This window comes from Macaca thibetana, chromosome 15 (genome assembly GCF_024542745.1).
Source record: "Macaca thibetana thibetana isolate TM-01 chromosome 15, ASM2454274v1, whole genome shotgun sequence".
Classification (NCBI taxonomy): domain Eukaryota; kingdom Metazoa; phylum Chordata; class Mammalia; order Primates; family Cercopithecidae; genus Macaca; species Macaca thibetana.
Genome location: NC_065592.1, coordinates 89837498 through 89854567, shown reverse-complemented (window position 1 = coordinate 89854567; position 17070 = coordinate 89837498). Strand labels below are relative to the sequence as shown.

Below are 17070 nucleotides of genomic sequence, written 5' to 3'. Positions count from 1 at the left end.
TCCGGAACATGCTTGACATTTGCTTCCCACCCCACATATCAGGCCAAGTGTCAGAAAATTCCACCCATGTAATTCCCTCACAGCTGTTACCATTTCTTAACCAGTGTGTGGATTTAGCAGGATACTTTTATGCCCAGGAACCTTTATAGAATGGAAAGGTGGAGGAATACAGGGGCAGACACCCACTGCCTGGGGTGTAGGTTTTTTCATCGCATTACCCAAACACCTGTACCCTGCAAAGCCAGGAGGGCTGGAGACGCCCATCAGTGGCTCCGAAACTGGTCATCACGCAGTGGGCAAAGCCAAACTCATGGCATCCTCAGTGGGGGAAGCTCTGGGGGCTGGACGATCAAAATCAAGACTGACTGATTGGATGGCATTCCCCCAAGAATGAACTACTAATGAAAATCATTATTTTCATGAACTACTAATGAAAATCATTATTTTAAAGATGTCTAAGTGCGTCCTGTGCCCACTGTGTGCCAGGCATCATGTTGAGCACTGGAATACACATTAAATCACACAATCCCTACTGTAACCCTAGGAGATGGCTGTTAGGAGCCATCCATCCAGTCACTAACTATATAGTATATTGAGTAGCTCCTATGGGCTTGGCCCTGTTAAAAGCATGTTGTTAAATTAATGAATAAAACAGACCCAAATCCTTGCCCTGGTGCAGCTTATTTTCTTTCTTTCTTTTGTTTTTTTTTTTTTTTGAGACCGAGTTTCGCTCTTGTTGCCTAGACTGGAGTGCAATGGCGCGATCTCGGCTCACCACAACCTCCGCCTCCTGGGTTCAAGCGATTCTCCTGCCTCAGCCTCCCGAGTAGCTGGGATTACAGGCATGTGCCACCACGCCCGGCTAATTTTGTATTTTTAGTAGAGACAGAGTTTCTCCATATTGGTCAGGCTGGTCTCAAACTCCCGACCCCAAGTGGTCCACCCGCCTCGGCCTCCCAAAGTGCTGGGATTACAGGTGTGAGCCACCGCGCCCGGTGCAGCTCGTTTTCATTTGGGTTAATTTACAGATGAGAAACTAAGAAACAGGTCAATTAATTTGCAGTGACAAGCAAATGGCAGTGCCTGGATTTGACCCTAGATAGTTCAGTTTTAGAGGCTGAGGACTCGGTCACTATTATAGTAGCATCTCCAGAGGCAGCAATACAAGCATTAATGCTAAGATGGGGTGGTACTGGCTACTAATGTCATTTATGCTAATTTGTGTTGCCAAATGAGAATTACACTGGTAGTTGTTTGTATGTTTTATAGGTCATGAAGTACATATGTATATAAATGTTAGCTCATAAATATATTTATGTTTCATCAGCTTAATTCATTCAGTATTTATTGAACACCTATTACATGTGAGGGACATGGTCTCTATGCTCAGGAAGTTCAGAAGTAAGTGGAGAAGGCATCAGTCAGTAATTATTACATAGCTGTGAAATGTGCCAATAGTGGTCAGTTCAAGGTGCCAAGGAGGCATAGGGAAGGCACACAGACTCAGCCCTGCTAGGTCTGAAGCTCAGGGATGTGGTGTCTTCATTTTACAGGTAAATCAAGGGTGTCCGTGAGGCTGTGTCCTGAGTGGTCACATTGCTAGGATCTGGAGGAATTATGGCTGGAAACAGGATATCTGACGATGGTCTAGTGTGGTCACCATCTCCCCAGAGATGCAATGTCTGGAGTGTCCACTTCAGGCCCAGATCAGCTTCTACACAAATGGAAGAGCCAGAAGGCAGATCACATCTAGCTCTTTGTTTTCTCCACCTCTTGGGTTCCAGCTGGAGTTAGGGCCAAGGCCAGTAGGCTTTGTTACCTATACCACCTGCACTCCAGTGGAGTCCTGGGTGGAGAATTCTTCTAAGGTATGGAAAGGACAAATAGTGTCCGAGCACCTCTGCCGTGGAGGGGAGTGAGAAGTAGAGGATACAGATTCCAAATCAGAAAAACAAGTGCCCTTCTCAAGACAGTGCTTATATTACCTCTGGAGGGAAAGAGGAATACGAAATGGAGGGTGGTGGAGGAAACTTCTATGTGATCTACAGACCTAAAGCAAATGCTGTTTAATGTTGCGATTTCACAAAGCAGGATAATGGGTACAAAAATATTTGTTATATTCTTCTGTATGCCTTTGTTTGAAATACTCCATTAAAATCACAAAGCATATCATGAGTGAAGCATAAAATTTGATTAAACCCAACCCCCAGTAAGCACTTTACTGATTTTCAATAACCTTGACCTTTCCGGAAAAGGTACATTGTTAATCTAAGGTTGAGTTCAAATGTCACTTCCTCCATGCAGACATCTCTGATTCCCCTTCTTGGCTGAAAGAATGTACCTAGGAATTCCTGTCATACAGATTAGTGCTGCTTTTTTGGCAGATCCAGATCACAACTCTCCCGTTTCATTGTCTCGTTTAACTCTGCGCACCCAGCGACCCACAGCCCTGGACCTTGCAGTCAGACGGGAGAGCCCTGTGCCTGCCCTCAGAGCCACTTCTGTATCTGGGCTGCAGAAGGTACTTGTGCCATCTGAGGGGTTTATGCTGTCCTTAAAATTTTGTGAATCTTGAATCTGAATGAACAGGGCATTCTAGGGCAAAGCTCTTCTTGAAGGGACTTAGTAACAAGGAGTTAAAGAATTCCTATTTTATGTCCTGTGAAAACTTGGCTTTTGTACTTGAGGCTTTAGATGAATCAATCAAGGTGGAAGTAACCTGGGTAGTGTTAATACTTCCCCCACATGGGCAGGTTACATAAAAATTTCCTAAAAGACAATTGTTTCAGAAACAGTACTTTTCCACTCTCATGATTTGAAATGTCATTATTTGCCAAAGGAAGGAAAAACAGTAAATTCCTTCCCTATTTACTCATCTTCAGAGGATACAGTAAAAGTTTCCAAGGACAATGTAGATAGACTACCTCCCCCGGTGCATTTCCCAGTGTGGAACATGTCACGGACATCACTCCTGCTTGCCTTGGGATCCATTCCTTGCAAGCAAGTCTAGGGTCTCCCTGGGATCGTACACACTCCCTATTCCTTTCATGAAACATTATCCTTTCTGGGAAGAAAGCCGACCAATTAAGGAACATGATTTTACTTGATTAATAGAGCAAGTAGCCTTTCTTTAGTGTTTGGCTATGTTAGCTCAGAACAACTTGTTTTTAAAGAAACAGAGCATTACAAAACAGTGGAAGCCCTTAGTATATACTTTTTCCTTCTCATTTGCTTCCTTCTTTAAACTATGTGTGTAGTGAATTTCTCTGGGTTCCTGAAGGCATGGAGCATTCTGGTTTCTTATTATAAAATATTTTAAGCATACAGTAAACTTTAGAGAATGTAATCAATGCCTTTGTACCTATCACTCAGTTTTGTCAAAACCATTTATCTGTATTTGCTAGTCAAGATAATATCAGTTGCTGTAACAAAAGTCCATACATCTCGGTGCCGCAACACAAGAGAAGTTCATTTCGTATTCATAGAATGTCGATGAACCTGGTCCGGCAGCTTTCCACCAAACAGTCACTTAGGGATCCAGGTGACATTCCTGTTGTGCATCTGCCCGTCTTCAACATGTTATCTCCAACTTACCATGACTGAGAGGGCTAATTAGCCAAGAAGAAACTCCCATCACCAACTCTATACTAAGGTAAGTGAGACAAATTCATCCTTAGCGAGTTAGCTACTAATTAGCTACATTTCAGGGTATTTTGGAAAAAGAAGTTTTCCCCCCCACTCCTCTAAGACAGCCCATTTGCTGCGTATCAGCCTGGCATCTTACCGAGTTCTTCCTTTGGTCTAACCTAAGTCTGAGCTCTATTTCCTCATGTTTACTCTTGAAATGATGCAAGAGTTTCCAATATTGATAAAACTCTTGGCTGGGGGCAGTGGCTCATGCCTATAATCCCAGCACTTTGGGAGGCCGAGGTGGGCGGATCCCCTGAGGTCAGGAGTTTGAGACCAGCCTGGCCAACGTGGCAAAACCCCGTCTCCACTAAAAATACAAAAATTAGCTAGGTATTGTGGGGCACACTTGTAATCTCAGTTACTCGGAAGGCTGAGGCAGGAGAATCACTTGAACCCGGAGACAGAGGTTGCAGTGAGCCAGGACCACACCACTGCACTCCAGCCTGAGCAACAGAGTGAGACTCTGTCTCAAAAACAACAACAAAAAAAAGCCAGGCACAGTGGCTCATACCTGTAATCCTAGCACTTTGGGAGGCTGAGGCGGGCAGATCACCTGAGGTCGGGAGTTTGAGACCAGCCTAACGAACACAGAGAAACCCCGTCTTTACTAAAAATACAAAATTAGCTGGGCATGGTGGCGCATGCCTGTAATCCCAGCTACGTGAGGGGCTGAGGCAGGAGAATCCCTTGAATCTGGGAGACAGAGGTTGCGGTGAGCTGAGATTATTGTGCCACTGCACTCCAGCCTGAGCAACAAGAGCGAAATTCCATCTAAAACAAAAACAAAAACAAAAACAACAATGACCACAAAGTTAATACTATCAAATCATTACTGATGCCTTTTGCATTAACAGTATTTGGAGGGTAGGTGGAGAAAATATGGAACAGAATAGGGACGTTTGAAACTGTATTTTGGCTGGGCACAGTGGCTTACGCCTGTGATCCTAGCACTTTGGGAGGCTGAGGCAGGCAGATAGCCTGAGCTCAGGAGTTCGAGATCAGCCTGGGCAACGTGGTGAAACCTCATCTCTACTAAATATACAAAAAAAATTAGCCGGGCACGGTGGTGTGTGCCTGTAATCCAAGCTACTCAGGAAACTGAGGCACGAGAATCACTTGAACCTGGGAGGCAGAAGCTGCAGTGAGCCGAGATTGTGTCACTGCACTTCAGTCTGGATGACAGAGTGAGACTGTCAAACGACAACAACCACCATTATATTTTATCCAGACTTTATCTTTTTGCTAAATCTTGTGCACTCTAAAAGATGTATTCAAGATAGTTGTAAAGATATTCAGCTAAAGTCATACTTCAAAGATGTTAAAAAACCTTCTACCAATGATATGGCATTGCACATCCTTCCATCCCATCTGTTTACAAAATTAAATAATAACCCAATGAGCTTTTCTCAGAAAAAGAGTTAGTTAAAAAGGAGAATATTGACAGAGAATTAGTAATAGTGACCAGAATAAGAAATCAGTATAACCAAGAAAGATACATAATTATTCAACATAATTTGATATGGATAGATCAATATAACTCACCCAATACGTGGACAGCATTGTGAGGGGAGTGGGTAACATGATCCACGGTCCTGTTTGTAAATTCATATAATCTTACTTCAATCAAACTGTAAAGTAAAGCACTATTAACATTATAACATTTTACAGTAATATAAAAAGCAAATCACTATTGGTACTTTATGATTAGAGCACACAGTATAGACAAAACAGGCACCTTCATTGTAATTTTTTTAAATAAATAAAAGCACATTAACAAAAAAGGAAGGTAAGTAGCACCTAAAGACTTTGACATTTGTAACTAAATGGCTATATCCAAATGGTCTAGCTGGAGAAGTTGCACTAAGGAGGCACAAAAAAGGAGCCGTTTTTGACTTAACATGTTCATTCTAGTGGAGATAAGAAGAACTTTGTGTGGGCTTACAGTCCTTCACCTGATGGTGAGTAGCATATCAGTCTTTCTAATGTCCTGTGCACCACGGTGCCCCCATACCCACACAACCACTGTTAGTGAGTGCCAGGTCTGCTGGCTCCACTGCTGCCATGTTCCTCTGAGCATCTCCCAAGTATATACATTTTTTTTTTGAGATGGCATCTTGCTCTGTCACCCAGGCTGGAGTGCAGTGGCGTGATCTCAGCTCACTGCAACCTCCGCCTCCCAGGTTCAGGCAATTCTCCTGCCTCAGCCTCCCGAGTAGCTGGGATTACAGGTGTGCACCACCATGCCTGGGTAATTTTTATATTTTTAGCTGAGACAGGGTTTCATTATATTGGCCAGGCTGGTTCCAACTCCTGACCTCAAGTGATCCACCTGCCTCGGCCTCCCAAAGTGCTGGGATTACAGGCATGAGCCACCATGCCTGGCCCCAAATATTTTTGCTAATATATTTTTCCTGTAAAGAAGGATTGGTAGAGGGTTCTGGGAAATGCATTTTAAGATGCTATATATTGCGTTAGGGTTTTCTATTTCTTCATATGTCATTCTTGGTAGGTTGGATGTGTCCAGGAATGTATCCTTTCTTTCTAGGTTTTCCAGTTTGTTGGAGTGTAGCTGTTGGTAATAGTCTCTAATGATTCTTTGTATTTCTGGGATGTCAGTTGTTATGTCTCCTTTTTTGTTTCAGATTTTATTTATTTGGATCTTCTCTCTCTCTCTTTTTTCTTAATCTAACTAAAGGTTTGCCGATTTTATGTTTTCAAACAAATCAACTTTTCATTATGTTGACCTATATTTTTTTAGTGTCAATTTTATTTATTTATATTCTGATCTTCATTCTTTCTACTAATTTGGGTTTGGCTTTGCTGCTGCTTTGAGGTGCATCACTAGATTGTTTATGCAAAGTCTTTCTAGTTTTTTAATACAGGCATTTATTGCTATAAATGTGCTTCTTAGTACTGCTTTTGCTGTATGCTTTTGCTATATCACATAGATTTTGGTATGTTGTATTTCCATTTTCATTTGTTTTAAGAAATTTTTAAATTTCCTTCTTAATTTCCTCATTGACCCATTGGTCATTCAGGAACATATTGTTTAATATCCAAATATTTGTGGATTTAATATCCAAATATTAGTGGATAATAGAAAAATCTATTATCAAAAATATTTTCCAGTGTAGAAACCCTGAGGTTCTTCCTGTTATCAATTCCTAGTTTTATTCCATCATGGTCAGAAAAGATGCTTTATATGATTTTTACTCTTTTAATTTGTTGAGAGTTGTTTTATAGCCTAAGACATGGTTTATTCTGGTGATGAAAAGAATGTGTATTCTACAGCAGTTGGGTGAAATGTTCTGTAAATGTCAGTTAGGCCTATTTGGTCTAATGTGTAGTTTAACTCCAATGTTTCTTTGTTGATTTTCTGTCTGGATCATCTGTCCATTACTGACAGTAGGATGTTGAAGTCCCCTACTATTATTGTATTGCAATCTGTCTCTCCCTTTAGATGGATTAATGTTTGCTTTAAATGCTTGAGAGTTCCAATGTTGGGTGGGTAGATATTTATATAACTGTTATATCCTCTTGCCAAATTGACCCCTTTATCATTATATAATGAATTATTTGTTTCTTTTTACAGTCTTTGATTTGTAGTCTATTTTATCTGATACAAGTATAGCTACTCCTGCTCTTTTTCAGTTTTCATTTGCATAGAATATCTTTTCCCACTCCTTTACTTTCCATCTACATGTGTCTTTATAAGTAAAGCAGGTTTTTGTAGGCAGCATATAGTTGGGTCTTGTTTCTTTATCCATTAAGCCACTCTATGCCTTTTAATTGGAGAACTTAGTCAATTTACACCACAACTACAGTATTATTTTGCATTTGTCCATGTACTTAATTTTATCAGTGGATTTTATACCTTCAAATGTTTCCTTTTTGCATGTTAGCATTTTTAAATTTCTGACTGAAGAACTTCTTTAGCATTTCTTTTAAGATGAGTCTGCTGAATTCTCTCAGCTTTTGTTTGTCTGGTAAAGACTTTATCTTTCTTTCATATTTAAATGATAGCTTTGATAGATACAGTATTCTTGGATGGCAGAGTTTTATTTTTCCAACAATTTGAAAATGTCATTCTACTACCTCCTGGACTGTATGGTTTCCATTGAGAAGTCTGTTGCCAGAAAAAATGTGGCTCCTTTATATTTTATTTGCTGCTTTTCTCTTGCTGCTTTTCGGATTCTCTCCTTGTCCTTTACTTTTGAAAGTTTGATTATTTTATGCCTTGGGGTAGTCATATTTGGGTTGAATCTGTTTGGTGTTCACAGATCTTCCTGTTCTGATATTTATCTCTTTCTCAAGTTTTGGAGTTTTCTATTATTTTTTTAAATAATCTTTGTACCCCTTCCTCTTGCACAACTTCCTGTTGAACAATAATTCTTAGATTCTGTCTTTTGTGGTAATTCTGTATCTTGTAGGCAACCTTTATTCCTTTTCATTATTTTCTTTATTTCCCCTCTGACTGTATTTTCACACCACCTATCTTTGGGCTCATTCATTCTTTCCTCTGCTGGATTCATTCTGTTGTTGAGAACCTTTAATGAGTCTTTCAGTTCTGCAAATGTATTGTTCAGTTCCATGATGTGTTTGATTCTTTAAATTATTATCTTAATCTCTGTGTTAAATTTATCTGATAAACTTCTGAATTGTTTCTGTATTATCTTAGAGATCACTGAGTGTCTTTAAAACTGCCATTTTGAATTCTTGGTCAGACAGTTTGTATATTGCCATCTCATTAGGGTCAGTTGCAGATTTCTTGCTTTGTCAATTTCAGGAGGCCATGGTTTCCTGTTTGCTGTTGTTTCTTGTGGATGTATGTCTGTTTCTTGGCATTGAAGGATTAGTTACTAATTCCAGTCTTCTCTGTCTGGCTTGTTTTATTTTTTATTAGATGTGTTTGCTTAAAGAGTCTTTGTAACTTACCTTTTTATTATCTTTTTCCTCACACTAGATCACTGCCTCCTTTTTGGCACTAGAAGGTGCCTTAAGCCCAAGCTTTTCTCAATTCTAGTAAAATCCAGAGTGCTGCCCATCTGAATGGGTGAGGTCCCAAATGGGATTCTTAGTAGTGTGGGAAGGCTGTCTAGGTGTTTGTGCCTAGAGAACCTGTGGAATGTACGTCCTACAGAGTGACGCTGCTGAACACTCTGATTTGGCATCAACTTTGGCTGAGTTACAGAGTTTCCAGGGTGGGAGATAGAAGTCCTGCCTCCCTGCTTTGTTTCTGGCTGTCCTCAGTGATATTTATCTCTCCAGGAGCTCACGATGCTTCCCATGGATTGAGGAAAGGACAAGTCTCCTGCCAGGGAACCCAAGAAGGTGGGGAGGCTAGTTATCCACCTCGATTTTACTTTTTCCAGTGTAGAAACCCTGAGTCAGGTGGAAATTTTCCATGCACTTGGTGCCAGGCAGATTGGAGATAGCAGAATCAAGGATATGGAAGTTCAGTTATCTTACCACCTCTTCACAGTTTTTAAAATTTCTCTGTGCCCCTAGGAAATATCTCCTCCTTGTATGTGAGTTGGAAGATACTGCTGGCTCTATATTTTTTGTTCTCTGTCACGTGGAGTGAAGGCAGCTTGCTTCTAAAACTCCTATTTTGAACTGTACATTGCTTTAAGTGTTTTTTTTTTCTCTTCTCTCTGAATCTTCCACATTATCAATGATCCTTTTAGATGATGGTCCTGTTATCAAATGTGATGTCAACTGGGTTTTTCAGCTGAGTATAAACTGGCTCCAGTGCCCAGCATGGTATGTTTAGCACGCTGATGTTCCTAATAACAACTCTCTGAGACAGTGAGATCTGAGCGAGATGGTGAGACCTGGAAGTGTCTACTGAAACTCTAAAAAGGGGCTAGATCATGCTCAGGATGGCTTCAGTGGTGGGTACTTCTAATTCCTTCAAAATCTGTAATTCATAAATGGTTAATATTGTTACTGCTATTTACCCACAATTTTTAATGAACCAAAACATCCTAGTTTTCAGCTGCGAATGTGGTGTGTGTATGTGTGTGTTACATATGACTTGTGTTGGGTTAGGACTCAGTAGTGCCTGTCTGTTTTTAGTATAACTAAAACAGCAACATGGTTCTCCTGTTCACATTTTTATATCTCTTGGATTTAGCTTTATCATTTATAAAGTGCTTTACATACTGGCTTATTTGACAATTACAAAAATACTATAAGATAACATTCCTATTTTACAGATAAGAAAGAGGAGATGATGAAATGTCAATTGACTAGTTAAAGCTGCCTCAGCTGCTTACTTTTTTCTTTTTAATCAAAGTAACACTGGTACATAATATTTTTTAAAATTCTGTACAGTAGTTCCCCTTCTCCATGGTCTCACTTTCTTGGTTTCAGTTAACCATAGTCAACTGCAGTTCAAAAATAAATGGAAAATTCCAGAAAGAAACAACTTTAAATTGCACACCATTCTGAGTAGCATGATGTAATCTCATACTGTCTGAAGGGGTGACCTGCCCCTCCACACCTGTGGGCGTTTCTCCTTAGGTGGAACAAGAGACATGAGAAAAGAAATGAGACACAGAGACAAAGTATAGAGAAAGAAAAAATGGGCCCAGGGGACCAGCGCTCAGCATACAGAGGACCTGTGCCGGCACCGGTCTCTGAGTTCCCTCAGTATTTATTGATCATTATCTTTACCATCTTAGAGAAAGGGAAGTGGCAGGATTATAGGATCATCGCAGGGAGAAGGTCAGCAGTAAGACATATGAATAAAGATCTCTGTGACGTGAATAAGTTTAAGGAAAAATGTTGTGCCTTGATATGCATATGCAAACATTTCCATAAACCTTTTTAGTGCATAAAGAGCAGCATTGCTGCCAGCACGTCCCACCTTCAGCCCTAAGGCGGTTTTCTCCTTTCTCAGTAAATAGAACATACAATCAGGTTTTACACCGAGATGTTCCATTGCCCAGGGACAGGCAGGAGACAGATGCTTTTCTCTATCTCAACTGCCAAGAGGCCTTCTTTCCTCTTATACTGTTCCTCCTCAGCACAGACCCTTCATGGGTGTCAGGCTGGGGGACGATCAGGTCTTTCCCTTCCCACGAGGCCATATTTCAGACTATCACATGGGGAGAAACCTTGGACAATACCTAGCTTTCCTAGGCAGAGGTCCCCGCGACCTTTGGCAGTGTACGTGTCCCTGGGTACTTGAGATTAAGAGAATGGTGATGACTTTTCACAAGCATACTGCCTTCAGGCACTTGTTTAACAAAGCACACCCTGCACAGCCCAAAATCATTAAACCTTGAGTCACCACAGCACATGTCTCTTGCAAGGACAAGGTTGGGGGTAGGGTTACAGATTAACAGCATCTCAAATACAGAACAAAATGGAGTCTTTTATGTCTACTTCTTTCTATATAGACACAGTAACAGTCTGATCTCTCTTTCTTTTCCCCACACTTTCCAGCTCCATCCTACCTGGGCCATGAATCATCCCTTCATCCAGTGTGTTCATGCTGTATATGCTCTCTGCCTACTAGTCACTTAGTAGCTGTTTCAGTTATCAGATGAAAAAACATAATGCAAGCATACCTCATTCTATGGTGCTTCACTTTATTGCAATTTATAGATATTGCCCTTTTTTAATAAATTGAAGGTTTATGGTAATACTACATTGAGCAAGTCTATTGGGTTCATTTTTCCAACAGCATATGCTCACTTCATGTCTCTGTGGGACGTTTTGGTAATTCTCCCAATATTTCAAACCTTGTCACTATTATTATATCCATTATGATGATCTGTGATCAGGGATCTTTTATTTTTCTAATGTAATTATTTGGGGGCACCACAAACATGCTCATTTAAGATGACAATCAGTAAACATTATGTATGTATGTTCTGACTGCTCCACCCACTGGCCACTCCTCGTCTCTCTCCCTCTCCTTAAAGCCTCCCTGTTACCTGAAACACAATAGTATTGAAATTAGGCCAATTAATAACCCTACAATGGTCTCAAAGTGTTCAAGTGAAAAGAGAAGTCACACATCTCTCACTTTAAATCAAAAGCTAGAAATGATTAAGCTTAGTGAGGAAGGCATGTTAAAAGCTGAGACAGCCCAAAAGCTAGGCCTCTTGCACCAAATAGCCAAGTTGTAAATGCAAAAGAAGAGTTCTTAAAAGAAATTGGCAGTGCTACTCTAGTGAATACACAAATGATAAGAAAGTGAAATAGACTTATTGCTGATATGGAGAAAGTTTTAGTGGTCTGGATGGAAGATCAAACAGCTATAACATTGCCTTGGCCAAAATCATTTCCAGAGCAAAGCCCTAACTCTCTTTGATTCTATGAAAACTGAGAGGTAAGGAAGCTGCACAATAAAAGTTGGAAGTGAGAAGAGGTTGGTTCATGAGGTTTACAGAAAGAAGCCATCTTTGTAACATAACAGTGCAAGGTGAAACAGCAGGTGCTGATGGAGAAGCTGCAGCAAGTTATCCAGAAGATCTAGCTAAGATAATTGATGAAAGTGGCTACACTAAACCACAGATTTTCAATATAGATGAAACAGCCTTCTATTGGAAGATGCCATGTAGGACTTTCATAGCAAGTGAGGAGAAGTCAATGCCTGGGTTCAGGGCTTCAAAGGACAGGCTGACTATCTTGTTAGGGGCTAATGCAGCTGGAGACGTTAAGTTGGAACTAATGCTAATTTGCCATTCCAAAACCCTAGGGCCCTTAAGAATGATGCAAAATCTACTCTACCTGTGCTCTATAAATGGAACAACAAAGCCTGGATGACAGCCCATCAGTAGACAGAATGATTTACTGAATATTTTAAGCCCACTGTTAAGACCTACTGCTCAACAAAAAAGATTCCTTTCAAAATATTACTACTCATTGACAATGCACCTGGTCACCTAAGAGCTCTGATGTACAAGGAGATTAATGTGGTTTCTTTTTAATGGTTGCTAACACAACATTGTTCTGAAGGCCATCGATCAAGGAGTAATTTTGACTTCCAAGTCTTATTATTTATGAAATGCATTTTATAAGGCTATAGCTGTCATAGATAGTGACTTCTCTGATTGATCTGGGCAAAGTAAATTGAAAGCCTTCTGGGAAGGATTCACCCTTCTAGGTGCCATGAAGAACATTTGCAATTCATGAGAGGAAGTCAAATTATTAACCGGTGTTTGGTATAAGTTGATTGCAACTCTCATGGATGACTTTGAAGGTTCAGGACTTCAGTGGAGGAAATAATTGCAGATGTGGTAGAAGTACAAGAGAACTGGAATTAGAAGTGGAGCCTGAAGATGTAACTGAATTGCTGCAATCTCATTATAAAACTTGAATAAATGAAGAGTTCCTTTTTATGGATGAGCAAAGAAAGTAGTTTCTTGAGGTGGAAACTACTCCTGTGGAGATGCTGTGAACATTTGTGAAATGACAACAAAAGATTTAGAGTATTACATAGGTTTAGTTGATAAAACAGTGGCAGGATTCTAGAGGATTAACTTAAATTCTACCGTGGGTAAAATACTATCAAACAGCATCACATGATACAAAGAAGTTTTTTATGAAAGGAAGAGTCAATCAATGCGGCAAACTTCATTGCTGTCTTAAGAAATTGCCACAATCACCCCAACCTTTAGCAACCACCATCCTTAGCAGCCAGCAACATAAAGAAAGACCCTCCATGAGCAAAAAGATTATAACGTGATGTATGCTCAGATGATCATTAGCATTTTTAAAAAATATTTTTCAAGTAAGGTATGTACATTGTTTTTTAGACATAATGCTATTGCACACTTAATAGACTACAATAGAGTATAAACCTAATTTTTGTATGTACTAGGAAACCAAAATTTGTGTGACTCACTTTATTGTAATTTTTACTTCATTATAGTGGCCTGGAACCAAATTCATAATATCTCTGAGGTAGGCCAATATATATAGCGTTTGGTATTATCCATGGTTCTGGGTGTCCACTGAAGGTCTTAGAACATACCCTCCATGGATAAAGGGGACAACTGTAGTACAAGATATAAAATGAAAAAGAGCAGTCCCCTGCCTCATCCCTGATTCATACTACCAAAAAGGGTAGTACTCTTATTTACTTTCTAATGGAAACAATTTTATTTCCCTGCCTACAGCACCCACACCCACCCACCCACACTTGTATTCCTTACATTGTTATATAACAATTTGCGATGAAATAATTTATCACTGTTATGATTATATAAATATTGTTCACAGTTGAGCCATTTTTAACCATGATCACAATTCTCTTTTTGAACACGTTTTAATTTTTTCCAAGAAGGTTGTTTTATGTGCCCATTACTAGTTTATTCCTAAACTTTCAGGCAGAATTATAAAATTCCTCTTAAGACAAACTATATTTATAAATTCCATTTTTTCTCTTGGATATGTTTCATTTTAAGCTCTTTATCCTCCTGTTCTGAGCTAGATTGGTTGTTCTTTTAATTGATTGCAAGTTCTGATTATGAGACTTCCCTTTACATCTTTACTGGGTTCCAGTTGTTATTTCTTCTTCTTTCTGATTCTGTGTTTACTTGGAGCACATCCTTTCATGTCCTCCAAAGAAAAGGGACATGGGAGAGAATTTCTTTTGTATTCTTGAATATCTTAAATGTCTTATTCTGCCCTTACACTTGATCAATATTTGTCTGGGTATTGAATTCTAGGTTGAAAGTCATTCTCACTCTGATTTTGAAAACATTACCATCTTTTAGTTTGTATTTGTTTTGTGAAAAATCCAATGCCATTCTAATTCTTCATTCCGTATATATTATCTTTTTCTCAAAGAATTTCATATCTTCATTTTATCCCTACTGTTACTGAGGTGGGTATTTCCCATTCATTATACTGGGTCCTCCAGAGCTCTTTCTGTCCAAAGATTTATGTGCTTTAGTTCTGGGAATTTTCATATGAGACTCCTTTAAAAAGGTCTCTCATTCTATTTTCTCTGTTCTTGCTTTCTAAACTCCCATCAGACTGATATTACACTGCCTGGATAGTTCTTTAATTTTCTTCTTATTTTATTTCTAAGTTCTACGTCTTTCTCTTTTTATTCTGTATATGAAGGAATTTTTTCATTTTTCCCCACCTGTCTATTGAACTTTTAAAATGTTCTCTTTGTTCTCCAATTGTTCCTTTTTTATGGGACTCTTCTTGTTTCCAAGATTTTTCTCTGATTCTTGGAGAAAATAATTGTAAGTTTTATAACATTGTTCTTCCCTTTTCTACACTGTCACTGCTTCCCGCAAATAGCTTCATTTTCTTTGTTTCTTTCTTTCTGTTTTATGTGGGAGGTTGTCTTTAACTGCCTGCTAACCTTGACTATTCCTTCTTTCTTAGAAGCAAGGCACTATAAAAGAAGATAGGAAGTTCTGTGCTATGGTGGGTGATTAGATGGTGGCCTATTATGGGGCTTCAAATGCCTGTAATTATTAGGCTTTTTCTCCTAACCAGGTCTGTTTTTGAGGAATGTTCTGCTCTCAACTCTGGCTGCCATATTCTGAGTGGGAAAAAGAGGCTGGAGGGCTTAGGATTCAACACATGGACTTTTACTTAACATACCTGTTTTCTTTTACTTTTTTCTTTTTCTGAGACACGGTCTTGCTCTGTCACCCAGGCTGGAGTGCAGTTGCAAATCAGTTCTCAGTTCACTGCAACCTTTGCCTTTTGGGCTCAAGCAATTCTCCCACCACAGCCTCCCGAGTACTGGTGCACACCACCACACCTGGCTAATTTCTGTATTTTTAGTACAGACAGGGTTTTGCCATGCTGCCCAGTCTGGTCTCGAGCTGCTGGCCTCAAGCAATCCACCTGCCTCGGCCTCCGAAAGTGCTGAGATTACACATGAGAGCTACCGTGCCTGGCCCATACCTGGTTTCAAAATGCACCTTTCTCCTTAAGCTATACTTGGTGGCTGCATGTCTTCTGGCTGAGGGAGCAAGTTATAGAATCCTGACAAGGTGGAATGATTGTGGAGGGTGGAAACCCAGCTATTGCTCATGCAGTCTTTCCCTGAGCCAACCCCACTGCCTTCAGGAACACCACCACCTTTCTAAATGGTGGACCTTTCGCCCAGGAGGAGCCTTGAAATGTCCCCAGGTATGAACCCACTGACTTCTTTTGGGTTTCTCCCCGAGAGATACAAGGTTTCAGCTTTCTCTCCTGTTAAGTGCTATGCACTCACTTATCTGCATCTCTTTTCCATTTTCTCAAATTTTCTTGTTACTCCCCCGCAATATTTCCAATGCATTTTGTCCTTTTCAGTGTATAGGACCTGCCTTTAAACAAACAAACTACTATCCTATCATTTTATTAAGACTTCAGGAGAGAGCACATGTGTGGAAGTCACCACGTTTAAGAGGCAATCTGGCCCTTATTCTTTTCACATTGCCTCTTTGACACAAATAATCTTCAATTATGCAGCAAGTGTTTCTAGATGTGGACCCTGTACACTCTTGTGTGGGAGCTTTACGATTCTCTGTGTGAACTGGTATTCTGATTCTGTTCATTCAAAAGACAGCCATGAGCCAGCTGCTCTGCTGTGCTCTGTGGGCTCCCCAGAGATGAAGATGTTATTTCCTGCTCTCAGGGCACCTCCCCTTCATTACCTAGAGATGGCGATGCCGGTTTTCAGTACTCTGATATTCTGTGCTATTTTAACGTACCAAGAGAGGCAGTCTTGTTGGTATGATTTTGTCATTTCAGTATTTTAGAAAATCTAAAATGTGAATCATTTTCCCAGGAAGTTGGGTGCTACTTTAAGGAACACATTCTTTCATTTCTAGAGCATTCTGACCACTTCCCTCCCCTTTTTAAACCCATCTAAGCTAAGTTATTATTGTTGTTAGAATTCCAATTTCCCAAATTACTTATAATGCAGAGCATCTCTTTTTGCATTTCTTAGTCATATGTATTTCTGCCAAGCCAATTTAGTCATCAGAAGTCCAAGCTCAAGGGCACGCTTAGGCCTGCTTCTGCTGTGTCCTACCTACTGAGGTGACGATTTTAAGGGGTTAAGGGGATATCCCACCATGCCTGCATCCCTCTATCTCTGGGTACCCCAGAACCCCAGCACCCCTAACCCACAGCACCGAGCAGCTTCTAGAGCCCATGTAGGTCTCCTTTCCCGATGTGTCTGGTGAGCAAGGGCAGCATGTGCACTCCTAGGCCCATGGGGTTTGTGCAGAGACCCGAGAATGCATGTTCTGTCCCCTGAAATTTTGTGCCCCAGATGATTGCTTATCTCAACCTGATCCTTTCTCTCGGAGGATGCTCTAGAAAGAACGAAGAGGAGTGGTGAGATTTAGAGGAGAGGGGAGCAAGGAGGGAAGGAAGGATCCATGCTCAGTTCTCAGACCC

The 17070-nt window shown here is 40.2% G+C and overlaps 1 protein-coding gene across 1 annotated transcript in view; it reads left to right on the top strand.

Moving 5' to 3' along the window:
- Positions 1-17070, top strand: part of GNA14 (G protein subunit alpha 14) — a 221317-nt gene that overhangs the window by 151548 nt on the left and 52699 nt on the right. The window lies entirely within an intron of this gene.